This window comes from Bos indicus, chromosome 11 (genome assembly GCF_029378745.1).
Source record: "Bos indicus isolate NIAB-ARS_2022 breed Sahiwal x Tharparkar chromosome 11, NIAB-ARS_B.indTharparkar_mat_pri_1.0, whole genome shotgun sequence".
NCBI classification, from domain to species: Eukaryota; Metazoa; Chordata; class Mammalia; order Artiodactyla; family Bovidae; genus Bos; species Bos indicus.
In genome coordinates, this window is record NC_091770.1 from 51413808 (window position 1) to 51419843 (window position 6036).

The window sequence follows — 6036 nt, forward strand, 5'->3', positions numbered from 1 at the left end:
TGAAAAATGTAAAAATCACAGCATATGGCCCATACCAAAATAGAGGGTAGGCCTGATGTGTCACATAGGTTACTGGGATAGTAACTAAGTTAGTTACTGGTTACTGGGTCAGCTTGCTGACCCGTGTGTAGAAGCAAAAAAGTACTAGGAATCTCAGATGCTGAAAATCAGCTTCATGTTGAGTAAAACATTTTACTCAGTAATTGTTAATATGGTTATACAAAATATCCTGATAATTTTATAATTTTACTTATTTATTTATTTTTGGCTGCTCTGGGTCTTCGTTGCTGTGTAGACTTTTCTCTAGGTGCAGAGAGCAGCGTCTATTCTCTAGATGTGGTGCATGGGCTTCTTATTGCTATGGCTTCTCTTATGTAGCACAGGCTCTAGGGCTCATGGAATTCAGTAGTTGCAACTCCCAGGCTCTAGAGCACAGGCTCAATAGTTGTGGCACAGGGGCTTAGATGCTCTGAAGTATGTGGGATTTTTTCCCCACCACGGATCAAACCTGTGTCTCCTGCATTGGCAGGTGGATTCTTCACCACTGAGCCTTGAGGGAAGCCTGAAAATATCCCAAAAATGTTAAATGAAAGCAATTCTTATGAATAACATTGGATCACTATGCTCAATACAAGAAAAAATGCTTGCTAATATATTCAAATTAGTAAATAGCAGCTCTTTTTGTACTCTTTCCTATGTTGATTCTAAAAATTAAGCAAATGCTCTTGTGTTGATGATAAACCTTAGGATATAGAAATCTTTTATTCTCTCAAATATGTTTGCATATCACAAAGTTTTTCTTTAACTCTAGGATCTTGGTTCTGGAAATGCATTATAAATCTTGTGCCAACTACAGAAACCATATTTTAGACTAAAATTTTCCTCTAACTGCTAACAAAGCTGATACAGTTGATACTGATGAGTCTGGCCTTGGGATTTTCCATGCCCCCTTGAATGAATATGTATTTAAGACAACAGAGGTGATTGCTCAGGATAGTTAAGCCCCTCAAAAATTCTACTAAACCTTATGCCTACAACCTCATCCAGACTAACCATATTAGACCCTCTGGAAACAGGACCAATTTTTAAAAGCTTTTCAGGTAATTTTAACCTGATGGGTTTTTTAGAATCTCCTTGAATAGTTTCCAAATTATCACACAGAAAAATTTATCCTTAGACCAAAGCCTAAGGAGACTGAAGAGAAATAATAGTCTGTCCCAGCATACATACAAAATGACAACTTGACTTTACTGTGTGCAGGATGGAAATCTATCACTAAGCTTTTGGAGGAGTTTTTTTTCATTGCAAATAGGTGGTGAAAAGAGGAAACAGTGACAGACTATTTTCTTGGGCTGCTGCTGATAACTGCAGCCATGAAATTAAAGATGCTTGCTCCTTGGAAGCAAAGCTATGACAAACCTAGACAGCATGTTAAAAAGCATAGGATCCAAACTTTCTGTTAAATTCTAAAATTTCCCAAATCCCCCATTACCCATGTTGTCCATCTACCTCACAAACACATATCCCCACCCCCAAAATAAAAACCCCAAAAAAAATAAAAAAAAAGAAAAAAGGGGATTGCCATTTGAGATACTCTTAATTGTAAAGCATGGATTGAGTTAGACTATCAGAAAATTGCACCAGGATCATGTAATTCTGGTTCCATGTATAACTGCTTAAATTGAATGTTTCTTGGCCTGATGCCATAAAGAAGCAGCTCTATGATTTCTTTTTTTTTTTTTGTCTTGTTCGTCAATGATGATTTTCACATTGGAATCCTTTATTCTGAATGTTAAGAATTGTGCTGTCTTACTTCTCCTGTGAATGTGATTTGCTTATTCTTTTAGGATATTTTGAATTTTACAAGTGATCACTTTTGTTGTAGTTTGAACATCCAGAGAGGACTCCCTGCAAGAACAGAGCTCATCACCAGTTATAAAGTTGGAGTATAAGATTGGAGTTGACAGATGAGAAAGACTGATGATGGTGAGGTCATTTTGGTGTTCAGTAATCATGTTTGAAGTTCCTTCTACTCATGACTGTATGAGCTGAAACTCCCTGCTAATGATATAACTGGTTCTAAGGCTCCTGCTGCTGCTGCTGCTGCTAAGTCGCTTCAGTCGTGTCTGACTCTGTGCGACCTCAGAGACGGCAGCCCACCAGTCTCCCCCGTCCCTGGGATTCTCCAGGCAAGAACACTGGAGAGGGTTGCCACTTCCTTCTCCAATGCATAAAAGTGAAAAGTGAAAGTGAAGTCGCTTAGTTGTGTCCGACTCTTCACGACCCCATGGACTGCAGCCTACCAGGCTCCTCCATCCATGGGATTTTCCAGGCAAGAGTACTGGAGTGGGGTGCCATCACCTTCTCCGACTAAGGCTCCTAGATTAGCTAATTTTACCTGTAACATTGGATTATTCCTGTACTTAGCATCCCAAATCTGGTGAGGAGAAAACAATATTTATTAAACAGCAATCTTTTCATAGAGGAGACAAAAATCAAGCACAATTTTAAATCTTCCAGTTTTCTTCACTAAACTCTTTAGAAAGAATTCAGCATTTAGAAAACAGTTTGCCTTTCTTTCTCTTCCTTGCTTTAAAAAAATGCTAATCCTAAACATGAAATATATAGTTTTAAAGTTTTGGTGAGAAATTATTATAGTCCTATATTTTTAAATGGTTTTATTGAGTATATACATAATTGAATTACGTTTGTTTACTAAAGAGTCTAATTTCATTATCCTTTGAACACATCTTGCCAGTTCCACAAAGTCCTGAAAATGGACTCTTTCAGTGACCATCATAATACTAAAAAGATTTGATTGACAATGTTTGTATTCAATTTACATACAATCATATTTGAAAAGAGGGAAATTCATTTGATGACTCTCTTGAAAGCTTTTCTTTTTTTTTTTTTGTTCTTCCAATTTTATTTTATTTTTAAACTTTACATAATTGTATTAGTTTTGCCAAATATCAAAATGAATCCTTCTTTAAAGAATTGCAGTATTGTTGGGACTAAGATCATGCTAAGTGGAAAATAAACTTTTATTTTATATAAAGTACGGTTAGCTCTAGAAAAGTTTACCATCCAGAGATTTCAGGTAAACACAGTTGGACTGTTAAAGAAGCAATTAGTAAAAGTGCATCATGAAGATAAATTTGGCAAGAAGAGAAAAAAGTTTGAACTTTCATTATTAGAAGTGTGCTTTACCACTTAATGATGAGAATGCCCTGAGGGGATTCCTTTAATTTTCTTTTAGGAGTAGAAGAAACACAGCTTCAGGAATTGTTAGGCCCTGGGAAGCTGTGTGTTTTGGAAATATTTTCAAAGTTTGAGATTATCTTTGATGGTAATTATAAAAATGTGTAGTAATCTCTGTAGACCTCCTTCCTTGAAGTTTTTACAAGGAATTGGATTCAGTATCTTACACAACTTTATTTCATTTACTCCTCAAAACACTGAAGTGTAGACTTTCTATAATTAAATATTAATAAATAAATTAAATATAAAATTCATTTTATATTTCAGCAGTCAGCTTTATAGAAAAATTGTACAATAAGTGCAGAGTTCACATAGATTTCATTTCTACTTTATCCCTAAATTTCCTCCTATTATTAACAATTTGCATTCAGTTCAGTTCAGTTCAGTTGCTCAGTCATGTCCAACTCTTTACAAGCCCATGAACCACAGCACGCCAGGCCTCCCTGTCCATCACCAACTCCTGAAGTTCACCCAAACCTATGCTCATTGAGTCAGTGATGCCACACAACCATCTCTCCTCTGTGGTTCCCTTCTCCTCCTGCCCTCAATCTTTCCCAGCATCAGGGTCTCAGGGTCTTTTCAAATGAGTCAGCTCTTCACATTAGGTGGCCAAAGTATTGGAGTTTCAGCTTTAATATCAGTCCTACCAATGAACACCCAGGACTGATCTCCTTTGGGATGGACTGGTTGGATCTCCTTGCAGTCCAAGGGACTCTCAAGAGTCTTCAACACCACAGTTCAAAAGCATCAATTCTTCTGCGCTCAGTTTTCTTTATAGTCCAACTCTCACATCCATATACTACCACTGGAAAGACCATAGCCTTAACTAGATGGACCTTTGTTGACAAAGTAATATTTCTGTTTTTTAATATGCTATCTAGGTTGGACATAACATTCCTTCCAAGAAGTAAGTGTCTTTTAATTTCATGGCTGCAATCACCATCTACAGTGATTTTGGAACCCCCCAAAATAAAGTCAGCCACTGTTTCCCCATCTATTTGCCATGAAGTGATGGGACCGGATGCTGTGATCTTGGTTTTCTGAATGTTGAGCTTTAAGCCAACTTTTTCACTCTCCTCTTTCACTTTCATCAAGAGGCTCTTTAGTTCTTTTTCACTTTTTGCCATAAGGGTAGTGTCATCTGCATATCTGAGGTTATTGATATTTCTCCCAGCAATCTTGATTCCAGTTGTGCTTCCTCCAGTCCAGCGTTTCTCATGATGTACTCTGCATATAAGTTAAATAAGTAGGGTGACAATATATAACCTTGACATACTCCTTGTCCTATTTGAAACCATTCTGTTGTTCCATGTCCATTAGTGTGGTACATTTGTTACATCTTGATGAATAGATTTATATCAACTAAAGTCTATAATTTACATTAGAATTAGCATTTTTTGTTGTACTTTTTATTGGTTCTGACACATGCATAATGGCATTTATCCATCATCACACGATCATACAAAATAATCTTCCCAAGCTAAAAATGTTATATGTCCTGCCAATTCATCTCTCTTCCCATTCCCTCAAGCCCCAGGGAAACTTTGATTTTTCTATTTGCTCTGTAATTTTTCATTTTTCAATATATCACAAAGTTGGAATCATACAATATATAGCCCTTTTCAGATTGACTTCTACTCAACAATATGGTGGAATAGATGGACAATCTTCTCAACAAAATGGTTAGATGGCATCATCGACTCAATGCACATATACATTTGAGAAAACATCAGGAGGTAGTGAAAGACAGGGAAGCCTAGTGTGCTGCAGTCCACAGGGTCACAGAGTCAGATGTGACTGAGTGACTGAATAACTCAACAAAACAAACATATAACTTCTTCCATGTTTATTAGTGGTTTCATAGCTAATTTCCTTTTTATCATGTAATAATTTCATTAAATGAAGGAGCTACAATTTGTTTCTTGATCCACTTACTGAAGGAAATTTTAATTGCTCCAATCTTTGGCAATTATGATTAAAGCTAATATGAGTATTCATTTAGAGAGATTTATGTGAAGATAAGTTTTTCATTCACTTGGAGTATGATTGCTGGATTCTGTAGCAAGCCTGTGTTTCACATTGTAAGAAGGTAGCCAGCCATCTTCCATAGTGGCTGTATCATTTTACCTCTGCCCTAGTAGTCAATGAGAGTTCCTGTTGCTCAACATCTTTGTCAGCATTTGGTTTTGTTAGTATTTTGGGTTTTAGTCATTCCGATATGTGAACAATGGTATCTCATTATTGCTGGAGTATCATTTTCAACCACTGAAGTGGTCAGAGCGAGTTTTAAAGGAGCCAGCCTGTGGATATTCTCACTGTCTTGATATTTTAATAATTAGGGAAGGCTAAACATTTTCTATATGAAGACCATACACGTGTCCACAGACCTAGTTCTCATCTAAATCTAGTTTTATAAATGCTGATAATAAACCAAGTCTGATTTATATGATGCATCTTATGTGGAAAATATCTGTGACTCAAGTTATCTGATCAATCATGAGAAATGACAGCTCAGCCTGTATAATAATTTTGAAAATAACTATTGTTAATTTGATGATTAACAGTTGTCATTAAATTAATTGCAAAGTTATCATGTTTTATCTAGAACAAAATGAAGCCAGAGGTCTTGATATTTCATTTTGTCTGTGGTAATTCCTAGTTTTGTGACCTTAGGTGATTTCTTTAAGAACATTGTGACTCAGTTTCTTTTTTTTGTAAAATAGCATTAATAATAGTAATACTTTTTTTTTAAATTTTATTTTGTTTTTAAACTTT

General features: G+C 36.0%; 1 non-coding gene across 1 annotated transcript; it reads left to right on the plus strand.

Moving 5' to 3' along the window:
* The first annotated feature begins 5561 nt into the window (after positions 1 to 5561).
* LOC139185989 (small nucleolar RNA SNORA72) lies at positions 5562 to 5692 on the plus strand. The gene has a single exon (XR_011569568.1). It is a non-coding gene; the product is annotated as a small nucleolar RNA SNORA72 (small nucleolar RNA).
* The last annotated feature ends 344 nt before the right edge of the window (positions 5693 to 6036 follow it).